The sequence below is a fragment of the Lissotriton helveticus genome, chromosome 1_1 (assembly GCF_964261635.1).
Source record: "Lissotriton helveticus chromosome 1_1, aLisHel1.1, whole genome shotgun sequence".
In the NCBI taxonomy this organism is placed as follows: Eukaryota; Metazoa; Chordata; class Amphibia; order Caudata; family Salamandridae; genus Lissotriton; species Lissotriton helveticus.
In genome coordinates, this window is record NC_136057.1 from 2,115,729,978 (window position 1) to 2,115,749,284 (window position 19,307).

General features: G+C 46.8%; 1 non-coding gene across 1 annotated transcript; it reads right to left on the minus strand.

The window, feature by feature from the left end:
• Positions 1-13,812: 13,812 nt before the first annotated feature.
• TRNAI-UAU (transfer RNA isoleucine (anticodon UAU)) lies at positions 13,813-13,908 on the minus strand. The gene is made up of 2 exons: positions 13,871-13,908; positions 13,813-13,848 (listed from the first exon to the last, which is right to left on the minus strand). It is a non-coding gene; the product is annotated as a tRNA-Ile (tRNA).
• Between the last annotated feature and the right edge of the window lie 5,399 nt (positions 13,909-19,307).

Here is a 19,307-nt window from a genome sequence, read left to right on the forward strand (position 1 = left end):
TAAAGTGTGCATGTCCCTTTGGACGGCCGTCTTGCAATGGCCAGCCAGACCTGCGCACTTTAACCCCTTCAGCGCTAATGACAAGGGTAACTCGTCATGGACTTTCCATTGATTTCAATGGAAAGTGAATGGACCTCGCACACACCCCTTAGCAGCCAAGTGGTTAAACCTCTCAACCTGAGACTCAGCAAAGGCCTCCAGTCCTCTTTGGAGCACTGAGAGAGCCTGCTCCATCCAATCCTGGTGCTGCTCTCATGCTGCATGAGAGCAGCACCAGGATTGGTTAGGGGAGTTGTCTGGGGCCTGCGCTGGAGGAGTGAAGGACACCACACGAGAGCGTGGACATGCCGCAAGGTAAGCTTTCTTTTCTTTTTTTAATGTTTTGATGTTAATGTTTAGAATGTATTTAATTGTCGACATGCATTACATTACTGTGTTAAAGTTACGATAATGCCCTGCATAACGGCAAATTTGCTCTTGTAATTTGCCCACATGCATTTACACCCCACTACCCGAAGGTGGCAGCCGCCATTGTGTTACATGTGTTTTTTTAGCACTGTATCAACTACGTCAATAAATGTGTTGACATCTGATTCTGACCTTCACGTCCAGTTCAAGGAAACTTTCAATGAATAGAGGGTAAGGCTGTCATGTTTAGGTTGAAAGGATTGCCTTTAAAGTAAGTAGATTAAGCAATGAGGTATTTGATATCCAGGATGTTTTAACATTCATAGAGGGATTCTATCGCTATCATAGTGGTAGATTTAGAGTGAAGGTTGATGTCTCTGTGAAATGTGGGAGGGATCTGGTGAATATAGGCAAAATTGATAAGTTCCAAGGCTTGTCCAGTCAAGCTCTTATTAGGTCTGGGCGAGGATTTGCAGATCAAATTGAAGGAGGTTTTTGAGATGCAGAGTGGGAAGGAGCTGGCAAGGATTTGAAATGTTTTTGGTGTTGCTGGGCTTCTTAGAGTGAAAGGCTACATGGAATTGAGGATAAGCGTGAGTCCTCCTCCTGTACTGTCTGTGCAGTGTTTGGATTGGATTCAGAAGACTTCAGGGAAAAGGAGTTCAAGGATGTTTCTCGAGGTAGGTGAAAGACATGTTTCTAGGTTGAAGAGTGTATCTCAGTTGGTTTGTCTGATGTCAGCGTGTTTGACGTGTTCATGAGTACAGAGTATGAACTAATGAGAATGAGTTGTTAGGTTTGTGTAGATGGTGTAATGTTGAAAAGGTTGTTGTTTGTCGTGCACATGTGGTGAGTATAAGTGTTTGGTCTGGGTAAGAGTGTTGGGAAAACAATGTTTTCTCTGTTTATGAGAAATAGTGATGAGGCACGAAGTGGGACTCAGTGTCAGCTGGTCTACTTTAATCCCCACGGAATGTGTAAATGGAGTCTTTTGAGTGGAGTTTGATGTTGGCAGACATCACTGTGTAAAAATTGGCATGCTTTCAATGTGGGAAAAGAAAGGCAATCTGATGAAGTGGTGTCACTTGGGAAACACTTCTGGGCTAGTCGTTGAGGGTGGCAATAGGCAAAGGTGTGCAGTGTTTGACAGACTGGCAAAGTGCGTGGGAGGTCACAAGATGTCATGTGACCTAATGTCACAGTGTTAGCTGGGGCTCTCTTAGAGTCTGCCAAAATATACCTTGTATGTTGCCAAAATATTTTCCTCAGCTCTTGTATATCCTACCGAATGATTGAAAATGTACTCAGAGGTCAGACGTCTTTAGCGCATTACAATGATCAGAAGCCATTCGGGTGCACAACTGTGGAGGCCAGTGGAGGCTCAAGCCTATTGTCACTAACTCTGCATTGCCTAATGAAATTAGCTTCCCAGTTACGTTGAATAAACTATTTACTCACACTGGGTCAGATAACACTCGAATGACGAGTCTCGATCTGGGTCGCCAGCATTTATTCTCTTGAATTGCCCACATTTTATCCAACCACTTCCCATTAACTTTCACTCCCTGAAACCCACAGGACAAGGTCCCTTTTAATTACAGAATACTCCAGGCACTTTCTTTGTGTCTCAGTCAGTTGAAACCTTTTTTCGTCTGGTTCCCCTTTTGGCAAAGCTTTAACTATTTTCAGAAAAGTGCCACCGCCCCTCCACCGCCCTGCTTTGAGACCACCAAAGCCATAAAAAACTGCCCACCATAGTACGACTTTTAAAGTCTCAGACGGGCAGTTCTATTGCAGTCCCATGGCAGTGCCTTTGAAAAAGACACCACAATGAGAGTGTCAAAGGCAGTTTCTGCAGGAACTGGGGTGTATGCAGACAGGGGGCACAGCATGTGCATACACCCCATGGCTCAGAGGCTCAAAGGGGACCTGTAGGGCCCCCTTTAATTCCTCACTGCCACACTTTTCATGGTGGTCGCACCGCTGTGACCAGCGTGGCAGTGAGGAAATTTGTAATATGCTTGGCGGGGCTGCAGTGACCCCTGACAAGCATGTTGTGGCCCCAAGACCACCGCAACACCGCCAGGCATATCTAATCCCTGGCGGTTGCAGAGGTGCCAATGCTGTCCAACCACCCAAGTTGTAATGAGGCGGCTGGACCACTGGTGCGGCGTTGCCTGCACCGCCACCATGGCCTCGGCAGTCGTCATAATAAGGCCCTATGACTTTTACTAGAATAACCACTTGTATTTCTCGGTGTGGCCGACCTATACAACTGATCGCTGTTTATATTTATATGCATTTGAAAACTCCACCAATATATACGCTTATTGTCCTGCTCCACAAATGTGTAGGCTTGCAGGGTCGATTCACAGTTTTTCTATGAGTAGCTTTGTTCAGTTAGAATTGTTACTTTCTCATAACGAGAGTCTTATTACAATCCGTACTTTTAATGCAGGACTATTTCTTAATTGCGTACAACTATAGAAACAAATAAAACTCGAGTTATGGGGCGCTATGATTTGGTTCACTCTTGGTAACAGAAAGCCGTCTCTACGGGGTGTATTCAAAAAGGAAAGGCTGCACGTGGAAATATAAATAAAATACATTAAATCATTCTTTTCGAAGTCCTCCTTTAAAAGTATTAGATATTAAAAACAAGACCCACATCTACGCAGTCGCTAATTTAAATGAAAACTGCCTGCGCGCGCTATAAAGTCATGCTTTTGAAATGTATAGAGACACTGACCCATTTTAAATTCATAGAATATTCTCCGTGTTTAGGTATAAAGGTTTAATGCAACCCAGCAGCTTTGGGTTACTCCAGCAAAGCTTTAAAGCTTGGCAGGTCTGCGCGTTTTATTTACGATATCAAAGCAGCACCTCGAGTTTTTTACTCAGCGGAAGACATAAAAGAAGCGCCGAAGTCGGCCCAATCATCGTGTAATTAATGTTACTCCGCACGCCCAAGACATTAAAAATGTTAACAGTGTTAGAATGGTGTGCTTTGGAATACAGAGCGAGGGCTTTATTAGAGGCAAATGCACCGCAGATGTCACGCGCCCTAATTGAGGCCATCAGGGTGCCTGCTGCATGTTCTTATCGGTGGTTCACATTTTGTAATTTATTCATTTTCCTTACTGCTCGAATCTGCTCTCATTATGAGTCTGTCTTGTCACTCATTTGCATTTCAAGTGCTGGGACTGGGGGGGTACCAGCTAGCTGCCTTAGAAGAAACACTTCAAGGGGTTACTCTATCAAATAGCGGCGCAGTATCACAGCGAATCTGACATCTGGGTTACCGTATTCCCCGATGCACCGCGGTGTCATTAGCAGGATTAATCTTAGCTTTAATTTCATAATGATTCTTATTCTAATGTATGTGAGCGAACACAAAGTCTCTTGACTCATTATCACCAATTTACCCGAGATATGTAATCAGGCTCTTATATTCACCAACATTTATTTTTGCTAATACATCTAAAATTGTAGATTAAGCAAACAGAGTTAGTTCCAGCTGAGCGAAGGCCTAGCGAGGAAGCAACGCGGCGTTTATGTTTTAATTAAAGTGCATTAATGAATGTTGTGTTTCTAAATGTGCGCTGACCAAAACATGTTCCCGGGGAGGATGGAAAACATTGTCCTAGCTGCACCCTGCTGTAAGGGGAGCTCTGCAGAAGAGCATTTTGCTTCCCAAGCGCATTGATCTTAGCTGGCAATGGCGGGGCTATCAATGGTGCAGCAGGTGCAGTTGCACCGGGGCGCCCGGACAGTGATGGGCTCACTGTACCCAAATTACGAATGTCTTTTACTATTCAATCAGGCGGCAGGGGACTTAATTCTGCTTGCTTGCCCATGGCTGCCTTGCTAGGCTAGTGCCTGTGGAAGTTTGAATGGCCAGTTCCATAAACATGAGAGCTGTGGGTGTATGTTTTGTGTCCTAAATCACTTTTTCACCTCAAGCTGCCTTCGTAGTGTAATTTCCTCTGGGCTAGCCGCAGTTACTGCAGTGGCGTAACAATAGCCCCCGCAGTCCTGAGAGCTAATGACTGGGTCCGGAGCATAAGGGCCCCCCTCCATGTACTTTGCAAGGGGCCCCCTCAAGTTTCCTTACGCCACTGAGTTCCTGAACTACTTACTGGCGTGTGATACCCGCACATATTTTGTTTGTTTACATGTTGCAAACATTCGATAATTTTCATTTTAGAAGCTTGCTCACGTATGAAGCTGAGTCCTCCTTTTGCTCAGACGTTGGCAGTGCAAAATGTCCTGTTTACTCTTTATCAAGTTGACTAAAACGCTCATTTACCAGCTGTTACGGCGCTGCCTTCCCCAGTAGTTTATTACCGACGGATAAAATGTTCAAACATTTAAAGAAATGAAAGTCAGCTTTGCATTTTTAATTAATTAATTAGAAAGTGCCGTAAATGCCAACTTGTTAATTGCTTTGCACCTGAAAACTGACACCGGTTTTGCGCGTCCTTTCGTAGAATATCATTTTTTCTGCTGGGCGCCTCGGCAAATGCCTGCAAAGTCTCTCCTGCAAACATTTTAATAAAGAGTAAATATTTAATTTCAGACAAAACTCGTGGCTTCCCCCTTCATTGTACACAGAGTAGGATTTAAGGGCGGATTAAGATTGCCGAGGCTTCTAATTAAGTAGTGATGATCAGGCTTTCGGTGCAGGGTCACTTCCTGGGAGTAATTTGAGTTATTAAAATGCATGTTTTTGTTTGTTCTGCTCTGCGAGCTAAAACTGATCTCTTTTAATATTGCTGCAAATATGTAAATTGGCGTTTCATTATATCATGCAATTCATGGCAATCTTCTCTAATTTGCAGAAAGGGCAAGAGCCCGACCTTGTCATTCAAGTTATTCTCTCCTAAGCTAAACTAATTATTCAGATCTTATTATGAAACTATGAAAGTGTGCAGCATAGTAAAGATTGTGGCAGATTTGCCAGAGTGAGGGGCCTCCATATTCAAGAGGAAGGAAGTAAAAGCCCCCCTTGATCAATTACTTAAACTATCAGCTGATTTTGCAGTTTGGGAAGGTTCTTCAGATAGTTCACCAAGGTAAGATTCAATCTTCCAGTTTACAAAGATGATGCCTCTGGAGCTTTCTAACCAATGGGAATAGCTCAGGGGTAACAGGGTTCAAAGTAGACTTTCATGCATCAAACAAACACAACAGTTGCCTCCTAGAGCAGGACTATGCACCGTAATTTATGATAATCATTGAATCAGTAAATGGTTTACATTTTGCTTGATCATGTAAGATTACCTTATGTTGATTTCCTAAAAACCTGCAGGGGCAGCTCCTCCATTAGGGCGGAGGAGCGTCACCCCACTGCTTTCTCGCAGTGCGAAAAACAGAAAGTTAAAATGGTATTTTAAATACCATTTCATGTTTCTGCTTCTCGCACTGCGAGAAAGCAGAACAGTATGCCTGGTTGGTGGCTGGCAGGTGGGTGGGTCAGGGAGGAGTGGCTTTGCAAATGATGTGGGCCCTGACTGTTTGGTCATGCGCACTTTGCATTTTTTCTATGTTGGCTGCATGCAGCCGACACAGAGAAAATGGCCTCCCTACAGGCTCCCGGCTGGGCGCCGTAGGCACCAATCACAACGCTGCCATTGCAGCATTGTGTTTGACTTAGGGGTGGGGAGGGAGGATGCCTGTTTCCTGTTCTGTCCAGAGGCAGCAAAGCAGCAGGAAAAAACAGGACCCGGGCAGGAGCGGAGGCGGCGCGGGACCCGGTAAGGTACGTTTTTTTTAAAAATCCCTGTGCGAACACCAGCGCAACCCACCCACCTGCCCCCTCCACCTGCGAGTTATGCGAGCCGCTACTGAAAACCTGCCATAGATCTGACCAGCCTGCCTATTGTTGGATACCCCTGACCTAGAGATCTCTTTTCACGTATACACCATTTCACAGTTCAACAACACAAGTGGTAAAGCATGCTGACTGCCAATGCTTGCATCACCTCAAAACCCCTTGACAGAAAGTGAAAACCCTTTTGCTCAAGCTAAGTGTTGACGAGTTTAGAGTGATGTGCCATTCACATTTTCGTTTCATTTATGTATTCACAAGACAAACAGTGCATTCTATTTGTTTCCCATGCACTTCTTACTTTTCTTACAATAAATAATTCCTTCCTCCGAGCTCAGCAGAGCTGCAAATTCTCTTTTACCGTCACCCAACATCTTGACCTCTATGAGTGGAAGCTCTAACTTCCTCCAAGTTTACAAATAGGCACCTCCCTGCTGCAAGGAACCAGTGGTAGATGCTATTAATTTAATAAGTGGCCAGGCTTGAACAGCATGGTGGTAAAGCTGCTACCATGCTGATGTTCTTCTCTGCTAGGTAGCACTACAGCAGTGGCGTAATGCAAAATGATGGGACCACCCAGTGGAATCGGATGAGGGACCCTGGCATCTCCCAGATCATACAGATATTAATTGGACCTGGTCTCAAAGGGGGCCCTTTAAACAGTTGGGCCCTCCCTATGCTGCAGGGGCCTGCTTGGAAAGCTGAGTGGTTTTCCTGAACATTTAACTATTTCTTACTTCAAGCCATTGCATGCTTTCTGCAAGGCATGCAATGGTATGTCTTAGAGAGTGAGGGACCCCCTTTAAAATGAAAAACCCTCGGGGGCCCCACAACGCAGGGGCTGCGGGGGCCTCTGTTATGTCACTGCTCTACAACAATGCTTGATGGAGCTTGGAGTTTCAGCCTATCACCTTAGGGCAAGCTAGGGCATTGTGCACCACCAGATGATTGGAGGAACCAGTGGAATTCTTTTATATCCAGTAGGAGTGATGGGGGAGGCATGTCTAACACCAGCTCACAGCTATCATGGTTTCCCTTGACCACTCCTCCACCTTGCCAGTCTGGCCGGCTTGCTCAATATCGGAGTTGGCCTATTTAAGAATCAAGAGCTCTCTGAAGTGCCTGAGGTTTCACTTGAACTTGGTGGAGCTGAGGCACACAAAATAGCTGATTCACACATGGTCAGCAACTAGCTGCCGCCTCCCCCCCAATCCGGCACCCAATACCCAGGAACGTGGACACGAGACGTCTTTACTTTTTGGAAGGCGGGCGCTAGTCGCCCGGCCGTATTTATTAAAGTATGAAATTAAAAAAGGTTTTAATTGCATAATCAACAATTTATACAAAAATTCAGCAGGACATTTAGGTACATACTCTTAGCAACAAGTTTGAGAGCCTGACTTTAACAAAACTCTAATACATGTTATTCCTAACTTATACTAAACATCCTCATCTAGAATTTTTGTACATTTCTGGCCATATGGCAGGGTCACTACCGGTGTCAGGTCCTACAAGCTGCGCCTCCCCTCTGGATGTGCGCATGCGCAGTGTTACCCCGGGAATTGCCCGGTCTACGCCCTGAACTCCATTTACCCACTAAAGGAGGGCCCTTACTCTGCGCCGGTGGCGTCATGAGTCCACGCGCGCGGGGTGGCTACCAGCCTAAGGAAAGCGTGAACTACTCCTACCCGCGCTCCTTTGCTTTGCAGCATCTATTACCTTGCCCCTGGAGTTGTGGGAGTGGCCCGCAGGCTCCTCCCCCTGGGCGGGAACCTCCATAGGATGATGCCCGCCCCCTCAGACCTCAAAATATGTGCTCACCGATAATGACCTTACCGCATGCCCCATACCTAATAAATACGACGACCTATGGGAAAAAATTCTAAAGGACAGCTACCCTGGCTAATAAAACAGTATCAACGTATAGCTACAAAGGGAAAAAAGGCCTAAAGACATATAGCAATAAATACAGTACACTTCAAACAGTATCAACGTATAGCTACAAAGGGAAAAAAGGCCTAAAGACACATAGCATTAAATACAGTTCACTTCAAACAGTATCAACGTATAGCTACAAAGGGAAAAAAGGCCTAAAGACACATAGCATTCAATACAGTTCACTTCAAACAGTATCAACGTATAGCTACAAAGGGAAAAAAGGCCTAAAGACACATAGCATTAAATACAGTTCACTTCACACATGACTTGCTAAAAGGGGGAAAAATTCCTAGACAAAAGCATCAACAACATACACCAACCGTTCATCTCTAATACCCTGTGAGACCCGTGGACCGTACATCCAGAACTTACCCTTCAACCAGAGATAAGAACTGCTACCAAACTTTTTGTTCCAAGGGATGGTGGGTGGGAAAACAAAGAAGCCCCGAGCGCGGGGCACACCGTTTCGGCGAGGGAGCGTCCAGGGACAAGGGGGTCTCCTGGGCGCTCCCTATCTCTTTATTCCTGAGGGGCCAGGTGGCCCCTCCTCTAGCCCGCCCCCCCTGACCCGGACCCATTTCCCAGGATCCGGGTCAAGGGGGCCGCCAGCCAATCGACGGTGGGCCGCGCCCCCCAGGGCACGCCCCCACCGCCGAGTGGCAACCACGGAGACAGTGGGGGCGACGGTCGCCGCGCCGCCATGCGTGCGGGGGGGCCGAGGGCCCCCCCTTTTCACATGGTCAGCGACTAGCTGCCGCCTCCCCCCCAATCCGGCACCCAATACCCAGGAACGTGGACACGAGACGTCTTTACTTTTTGGAAGGCGGGCGCTAGTCGCCCGGCCGTATTTATTAAAGTATGAAATTAAAAAAGGTTTTAATTGCATAATCAACAATTTATACAAAAATTCAGCAGGACATTTAGGTACATACTCTTAGCAACAAGTTTGAGAGCCTGACTTTAACAAAACTCTAATACATGTTATTCCTAACTTATACTAAACATCCTCATCTAGAATTTTTGTACATTTCTGGCCATATGGCAGGGTCACTACCGGTGTCAGGTCCTACAAGCTGCGCCTCCCCTCTGGATGTGCGCATGCGCAGTGTTACCCCGGGAATTGCCCGGTCTACGCCCTGAACTCCATTTACCCACTAAAGGAGGGCCCTTACTCTGCGCCGGTGGCGTCATGAGTCCACGCGCGCGGGGTGGCTACCAGCCTAAGGAAAGCGTGAACTACTCCTACCCGCGCTCCTTTGCTTTGCAGCATCTATTACCTTGCCCCTGGAGTTGTGGGAGTGGCCCGCAGGCTCCTCCCCCTGGGCGGGAACCTCCATAGGATGATGCCCGCCCCCTCAGACCTCAAAATATGTGCTCACCGATAATGACCTTACCGCCACAGGCCAGCATTGTTAACCGACGATCTGGCCTCCCCCTGCCTAGGTCTACCCGACAAAGTTCTCCCTCTAGTAACCCCTTCCAGCCAGGCCCCGACATCATCAGACCACAGGACCCTCCCTTCCTCCGTCACATGGACTCTCGTTACCAGGCCGAGCCAATACACCCATTACCAGGTAGAACCAATACACCCATGTTGGATCATCTGCAGGCCGAGTGGGAGCTTGAAATAGTTTGTCCCACTGTGTGTTGATCCCCTTTATCGAGTGATTCAACACCCTGACCGAGTCCCTGCCACCCCGGGATAGGTTGAGACCCTACCACCGTGCCACCCAAGTCCTGAAGACCCACCCACAGTGGAGAAGAACCCATCAATGAGTATTCGCCTCCCCAGTTTAGCCAATTCAGCCCCCCCTAGGTGAAGTATCACCGCTGACAGGAGGTCGGGCTGCTGAGCTATAAATCCCTGAAAGAAGCTCCTGAACTGACCATGGCACAGACCCTCCAACCAACTCTTCCCTGTCCTGCATCCAGCGTGTTGTTTGTGCTGGCCCATTGTAGCTCCACCACCTCTGGTGATGAGTCCCCCCCCCTGCGTGACAGGTTTGAGAAAACTGCAGCAACCAGGAAAAGACCAAGAAAACATGGGTGACAAATTCCCACTTCCACCGTAGGGAATGGGTAGCACTTACACCTGCCAGGAATACCTGGGCCCTTGGTGTCCTCTTTCTCGACGTTTGCTTCCCGTTTTTTGTCCACCAGCTGTTGATGTTGCGGTGTGGAGCACTCCTCCGATATCCGCCATGGACCCAGCCGTGACCGACGTAAGCATCCCTTGGGCTGTCCACCTGTTGCAGCCATTGTAATGTGGGGCACTCCAGGTATTCACCACGGACCCGGTCATACATAAATAGGAAAGATAGACACACACCATTAGTGTTCCGGCAATAACTGCTGTACACGCATTAAACTTACATTACCATCAATCGCTAAGTTTTAGATAATCTTAGTGCCAGGTCACCACACATTAACACGTCGACGGAAAAATGTTAGCCCTGGTAGGCTGTAAAATTGGCCTCCCCTCTTCACAATCATTGTTACCCGAGAAAGTTGTGCTGCGGGCGAGGACATCGCCTCTTAATCCTGGATTTCTACCCACGTCTTCATGCATAGGATCTTATGTGTAAAACAAGACAGCCTACTTAACAGTGCAGCATCCCAGTCTTTAGCTAAAAGAATTAGCACAGCCCCATCTCCGCCAGGCCATACGCTGGCCCAAGGACCGTTTCCGCTCGCCGCTTTGGCTTCTGGGAGATATCATCCCAGCCAACCGGCATGATCACATGGATCCCCAGAGCTATCTGATGCCGCAACCAGGCTCTTGGGCACCTTTTAGGTGCGACATCAGGGTGTGTATCACTATCAGGACCCCAAGTAGTCTATCCAAAGGCTCTAGGCCCTGTCTCTATGCCATTCGTGGTTCCCCCACCATGTTATTACTACGTGGCTTTGGTACCCCCCTATAGCTCAACGTATATGGTGCTAAATTACAGTGTGCTATATAAGTTTCCACACTGTAAATATTCGCCTCAAATCTCATCATAGGCTCAACGTATCTTGTGCCAATTTACTTGTGTGTGAAATAAGTTTACTGACTGAACTAAAGGGATGTGTTTAGTACAAATACACCTATTTATTGGCATACCCCTGTTCTTTTCCATTTACTCATTCATGAGATTAAAGACTGGTAAAACAAGCTGCTCTATATTCCCTAATGACTTGGCTGAAGGCTGCACGCAATACAGCTAACCCTAGGATAGCTCACTAATAATGTTGACTTTAACCTATCATCCATGAAGGGTCCTATGGACAGGTGCAATGTTTGGACTGGTGCAATGCCCCCCCTAGAATAGTCAACAGCACCTCATATGGTGCTTACCTCCACCGTGCAATAAGCCCTTGGTTATACCTTATTCGTGAATGGTTCCATGATTGTTCTAACTATCACCTCCGCAGACACCAATGATAATCATTCTAGAGCGTCAAAATTGACTTAGGTCAATGGCCGTACTTTGCGTAAGCTAAATAAGCCAGACCATCAGTGCCACCCATATCGTGAAAAGTTCCAGGAAGCCAATGTTGCTGGTCAGGCCCCATGTCCTCCATACTCCCGGCCACTGTTGCGCGACCCATCTGTTTCCTAGAATGGCGCCGAAGCCCACACTCCCGGCAGCCTCCGTCCACAGGCCCAACTCTGCTGATGTTGTCAGCGGGCCAGGCCAGACTACCCTGCCGTTAAAATCCTCCAGGAATGCCATCCATATAAGCATATCCTGGCGAATCTCAACCGACAGCCGAGTGCGGTGGTGCTTCTCCCTCAGCCCCTTCATTGCCTGTGCAATAGAGCGAGAAAATGGGCGAGCCATGGGGATGATCCTCAGTGCAAAGTTCAATTGCCCTACCACCTCATGCCATTGCTGCAAAGTGACCTTCTCCTTCCGGAGGCATAACTGTAGCGCTGCCTTGAATTTGTCCACCTTGACCCTAGGTAATCTAAAACATCCCTCCATTGAGTCAATCTCAATGCCAAGGAATTCTAAGCAGGTGGTCGGGCCAACCGTCTTCCGGGCGCAAGCGGGACTCCAAAAGCCCGCATGAGCACGCAAAATTCCTGCAATGCCCGTGCACACTCCTGAGATCCCGCTGTACCCAGGAAGAGGAAATCATCTAAATAATGCATGACCCGCTGATGGCCCGTCACTTGTCTCATGGCCCTTTCAAGAAAAGAGCTAAACATCTCAAAGTAAGCGCAAGATATAGAACAACCCATAGGCATGCATTTGTCCATGTAGAACATATCCCCAAAAGTGAAACCTACAAGCCCCAGCAATGGATGAAAACATTGCAGTTCCCCACTAAAGAAAAGTAACGCAGTAAATTACGAGACCTTTTCCTCCTGTAATAAAAGTGAGTCTCTCGTATTTTATGCCACACTAATCAAACAGCATATCGATTTCTTGGACCATAGTGTGATGCTTCATTGCCCGGTACCCTTTTTGTGAAGCATTATCCTGGGACCCTGTTAGGCTGATACATACGTGTTCTTATGGCACAGCAATAAGGATGTACATTTCTCCAAACATACACCGAACATTATGACGTGTCAGGCATGATACCGAGTTCCTAAATACATCACTCATATTCTAGGTCATGCTCGCTCTTACATCCTATACCAGGGATAACTTTATATGTGGCCTATGTTAGCAGCTGAGGGTTAAAATTCCCTACCTACCTCGTAACTACCTTCAAACAATTGATAATGAACAATTAAAGGACGTACATATTTGTCTGTAAGACTCGTGGGCAATGTCATAGCCTCCATATGTAACCAAAATACGACCTAAATTAAGGCTATTATTATACTTTCACTTGATATCCCCTGTGTAAAATGCTTTCGTTTCCTGTCTGATACCCCCCTGTTTCGAAATACCGCTACAGAATGCATTAATGTCGTTTCTACACACTATAGATATCCACTATTACCATTGGGTAAATTTTAGTATAAAGTTTATCAACCTTTAATGTCTAAAAGGCTGAGTCAGCACAGCCGAAAGGCAGACCCTTTTCCGGCCCCTCGCAGCATACCACGTCACTACCTCTTATCACTGAGTCATCCTGCTACGTCTGTGGGATACCACAGTACGAAGTCGCAAATTTGCCAAATTTTTTCCACGCACAACTCTCCAACTGTTATATTATGGCCCTTATCGCTCAAATTGCTGTGTGGAACCTCCAGGGATAACAATGGGTGACAGTGCCAGCTTGATGATACATTCGTACTATTTATAGGAACGAATCTTGCACTACGCCCTATCAGGTCTCTGCCGCAGTGCCTAGTATATGGCTTTGTTGCAACTTGGCTCGTTTTGAACATGCAGAAATGAAGCACCTCTTCCCTAACTACTTGCTGCTTCAGCCACCCTTGGACCAGGTAGTGCCAGATCGGACCCCGACAGACGGGGGAGGAGGGATGGAAGGGAGTACACATAGTCCCCAGCAGGCTGTGTGCTGTGGCAACACAATCCGCACACAACGGAGTGTGGGCTTTGTACTGATATCCCAAGCGCTACGGGGGAAAAAGGGACCCGCAGCCCTGGTTACTATCCCACCCGTCTCCTTAGTTACCACAGAAATAATAATCACTGCCTTGAAAGGGCCTTGCGCTCACTAGAATAAGCTGCTCCAGGTGAGGCCCGAACTCACAACCTCGGCATGCCTCAATGCAAGTTACGGCTGTATAAGTACCACGCGCTAACCGATTGCGCCACTGGAGCTCGCTCCTATGAAGTAACTCGCACACAGTGCTATATTTTATCGGCGATGGGACTCAGCATTAGTAGGTTGAGTGCCTGCCGCCGAGATCTGAAAATATCTCGCTCATCCCAATCCCTCGCTAAATGTTAGTACCGAGATAATTACAGTCAATATAAAGACATGATTGGGGAAGCGATTACACTGTTTCCCCGCCATCTAACCACCATGATGTACGGCTCACTCGAGTGACCGCTGCGCCCTTCGGCGCGATTGCGTAGTAACGCATTGGACGCTCGAACTAGTTGAAGCTCCAATTCCGTGACTCATTCATTAACCCAAAAAACCATCGTGAGCGTCGTCGAGGCTGGGCACAAGAGCCGCCCGCGCACCCGCGGAATACACTGTCTTACCGCCATCTAACCCCATGATAGACGGCCCACCCAAGCGACCCCTGCGCCCTTCGGCGCGATTGCCTAGTAACACACATGGACGGTCAAACTAATCGAATCCCAAATTCCGTGACTCATTCATTAACCCAAAACTATTGCGAGCGTCGTCGAGGCTGGGCACAAGTGCCGTATTCCCCAATCTACTGAGGAACATCCGTTGTGATGCTGGATAGAGCTTTGCATCCCCGACTTTCACGAGCGCAACACCCGTGCTGTCCCTGTGACCAGGAGCTTCTCTCTTCTTCCGTTTAACTCCTTTTATACACGCAAGATGCACGTGGACTCGCCTGAAAGCCACGTCATCCCAAGGCTTGAACCCTGGTCTCCCCTCCCGGATGACTGGACATTTAAAAATGCAGCCTACGCTTTAAAGCGGGAAACGCCGAAGCCCATCTGACTGCCATCACCCTTTGCCTGTACAGGGCCTTCCCCACCCCCCTCAGCCCGCCCACGTCGACCAGGCAGGAGCCCGCAGGCCCAGGAGCCCTGCCGGCAGCCGCAGACCACAGGCGCGGACTTCGTACCGTCGCCCGCCCCGGATACCCCTCCCGCAATCCGCGGCTGCACACAAGGCCCCCCGGCACCCCCGACTCCCTACCTGGCGAGATGGACGGCTGCAACTTGACGCGCCTCTCCTCCTCGTCGCCTCTCGCCATGCGCTTGGCTGGGGTGAATCACAACCCGATGAACCTCCAACTCCGGCCGAGGGGATACGAGGAAATTTAACACTAAGTTTAAAACTAAAAACAAAGAAGCCCCGAGCGCGGGGCACACCGTTTCGGCGAGGGAGCGTCCAGGGACAAGGGGGTCTCCTGGGCGCTCCCTATCTCTTTATTCCTGAGGGGCCAGGTGGCCCCTCCTCTAGCCCGCCCCCCCTGACCCGGACCCATTTCCCAGGATCCGGGTCAAGGGGGCCGCCAGCCAATCGACGGTGGGCCGCGCCCCCCAGGGCACGCCCCCACCGCCGAGTGGCAACCACGGAGACAGTGGGGGCGACGGTCGCCGCGCCGCCATGCGTGCGGGGGGGCCGAGGGCCCCCCCTTTTCAAAAGCATTTATGAGTACAGCAAGTAGTACTAGAGGACAACTCTTTCACCTACACTTGCATACCTGTGTCAATTGGCTCAGAAACTCCCTATTCGATAAAGTGGAAAAAGGGCTCAGTTCTTTCTATTTGTACAATGAATATTCACATTTATTCAGATTTGCAATGATTTGGGGCTAATTCACAAAGGCATGCAAGAGAATGTCAAAAAGATCACACAGGAATACTTTCTTAATTGCTCCAAAATGCCTTTGAGAATAGGCTTCACAGCTTTCACGTTGCATAACTGATCATTGGCTTTGTCCCATGCTAATCCTAATGCTTCACTTTTCCACTTTGAGGTAAATATTAAGTGATTTGTTACGAAGAGCACTTTCTCACTGACTATGTTTTCTGTTAGGATCAGATTTGTAATACTGTTAGTACATTCGAGAGTCTAGTACTAGAATACAGACTCTACCATGCCATGATTCATCCCTAAGTAATTCTGCATTCTGATATTGTTGAGAAGATCTTCTTGGTGCTAGGCAAGTACTGTTGTCAACTCTCATAAGAGGAATAACTGAATTATTTTTACACTTTTAATTGTTTCTGTACAAAGTGTGGGCGGTGGTGGTTCCAGTGGCGGCACAGGTAAGATCTGAGGGGCGGGCGGGGGCTGGGTAGGGTGGGTGGAAAGTTGACAGATGACGGGAGAGGTCAAATAAAATAAAAAACTAAAACCACTTACCTTGCTCTCGCTGCATTGCCTAGTCGGCGATGTGGCAAGTGCAGGTAAGTGGTTTTCTTTATTTAATTTGACCTCTCTGTCGTCTGTAGATTCCCCCCACCTTGCCCCGCCCCACCACCCCACTGCCCCATCCTCCCACTGCTCTTACATGTGCCAGCCGTCACTGGGTGGTCCAGATTTGCCTCATCTACAATGGAGATGTATAGCACTTTCTTTACTTTTAGAGTACACCACAATTCAAGTGCTGCCTGATTCATCCTCATTTTCATGTTTAAAAGATATTGCGGCTGACTCACCAATTTTTTTTAAATATGTAAAATAGTACTCCTGTAGTACTCTTTCAGTTACTCTTACATGCCGTTTGAAATTGGCCCCTAAAACATCTAAAATGAGAATATAATGTGATTTTTAGGAAATCTTCAAATGTAATCTGCATCAATTAATAGTGCACCCTCTTTGTTGCATGTTTACTAGTAAGTAGTAGAGCTTGGGCTCAATTCACAAAAACATATGAATTATGTAAAAGAGTACTCCTCTAGTACTGCTCCTTATATTCATAAATGCTTTTGTGAGATGCTGCCAAAGGTAACCGCAACAATGCCTCGTGGCACTCCTTGGATTGTTTTCTATGTGGCTGTAATGCGCACCTTGTTATGTTATGATATATTGATTTGTATAGCCCAGTAATCACCCAATTGTCTTTGCGTCTTGTAGTCGATAGTGCAGGCCTTAAAAAGAAATATCCTGTCCCCCCAGTCCAATACAGCAGTGTGTGCCCTCGAGGGGTTTCTATTCACAGCAATAGACGCCAGCCATAGCAAGAGCAAGCGAGCACCTTGCATCAGAACCTCGCCTTGGCATCCGCAGACTGCTGCAGAGATGGGAATAACATGGCTGCGATTTCCGCCGGTTTGTCAGAAGGAACACATACTCATTAGAAATAGAAGAATGCCGCAAAGGCCTGCATAATGAGTCCACCTGTTAGGGTGCAGACACGCAGAGCCAGCTGTAGTTAAGATACCATATTTTGGCACCCTCAATTGAGAACTGATAATTGCAAGTACAACACTGCTTTCCAGGGCTGCGCTAGCAGCTTTCCAGCTCAATGCAGCAGGGACGGAGGTTGCAAGCAGAAGTGAATTTTCCTACATAAAAGAGATTCCTAGGGACCACGCTCGTAGACTCGGTAGAAGTATGTGGGCCAAAAGGTGTTTATTGCCAGGCTGTCATTATCAGGAAGCTTACGGGTTCACAGCTCCCTAAGTGCCAATGAAAGTCACTGTGGATGTTTCCAGAGCGAGGCTGCTAACGTGAGAGAAATAAGAAAAAGACCAAGATATGAATGAGGAATAAAAAGTTGTAAAGAGCGGCGCTGTGAACGCAGCTGTAGCCTTCTCCTCGGTCCGGAAAGCGGATTTTCTTTGTTCTACAATATGTTTTCTGAAACTTTTGTTTCCAAATAATGTGCAGTTTCCCTATTAGATTTAAATATAGCCTGCACAACAAAGCCTTTATACTAGTGTGGTAGTTTTGATGTAGATTGTGTGCATCACCTAAGGGTGCTGGTATATGAGTCTGAATCTACAAATACTCGATGAAGTCGAGTAAACAGAATCAATGGTAAGCAAAGCTGGATGTTAACTGAGTTAGAAGGGAATTAGAGACTAAGCGTTTTAGATACTGGGGCCTGATCAAAATGTTTTAACAATCCTAAATCCTCAGATTTGACACATTTGAGGTTCGGGACAGCTAGAACACTTTTTGTAATTTTCTAGACTCGATTAACCATTCGTAAACATTAAGAAATTGCTGTTTGGAAAGGCGTGTTAAGAGCGTCTCTTCCAAATACCTATGCTTTAAGGGATGTATTAATGTTATGCGACCGAAATCCGTTAAAAAAACATTAATATTTTACCAACAATTCAAAATTGATGGTAAACCATTCACAAACGATGTACTCGGTTTCGGGAAGAACGTACCACGTCTGCAAGGCTATGCTGCCCAGGAGGTCAATATGTATCATGGTTTGATCTGGTCCTAATCTACTTGTCAGCTGGGATGTTATCTTTTTATCACGCACTTGAGTAGAATTCCTGTTTGTTCATGTGCACCATTGGTGTTTTCGCCGATTTGACGTTAAGAAAGGGAGTGTTTACTTTTACTACGGATCATCTGATTGGAATATACTTGCCATATTACTTAGCTGTTAGTGACACATTACCGAGTTTGTGAGATCGCAGTTACAGGGAGCGACCTTTGAATTCTCGTTGTAGGTGAGACCAGGCTTGGTCCCTACCACTGTCTGGTTATCTGTGACATACATACTTCTTATGCCTTGAAAAAGTCTTCTTGATAAGACAAAACAAGTGGTGTGCTGCCAAAGCCCTTTTTTGTATTGATGCACATTTTGTGTGTGGTTAACACCGTTGGGTAGTAGGTGTTTTTAGGGCGGATCTAGCACCCACATTAACATTTTTTGTGTATGATACATATACTCCACGCTTATACTACACCATTTTCACATATTGGTCAAAGAATGTGTGGACGTTTCCCTGTTAGGGAACACTACTACCTACCTCTTGTTGTGAAACATTCACAAACGAGGACGAGGAGGGGACTCGAAGGGACCATTTCTGCTCCGAGAATGTTGACAAAAACATCTTTTAGGATTAGGCAGTGGTCACATGTGCAACATATTAATTTCAGTAGGAAATGAAAACACAGTTATTGTATATTGGATGGCAGTCATTTTCCAGCTTTATTATCTTGTCATATACTGAATTTCATCCCCAAGGATGCGCTGTAAAAGATGTGTCAAAACAGGGCTAATTTTGAGTGGAGTGAGATGACATATGAGATCATTTGTTAAATAGAAAAACAAAAATGTGATGGTGGAATATTTGAATTTATTTTAGCCTCTTGTTCTTAATCAGGCCACATCGAAGTCTGTGTTTTTTTGCCCACCATGTCACCTCAGATAGAAACCATCTATATGCAACTCTCCAGGCTGAACTGTCAGGCATGTCCCATATAAATGGGAACACAGTAACCCCAGACTGGTTTCAGCCTATTTCAGCCTCATTATAAAGATGCAGCTTGAGCCCAATTACATAGTGAATGTGGCACCCATATATGGGCACATTGCACTTAGGGCATCTAACTGAGAACATCATAAAAGTGATGGGTGAAATGCTTG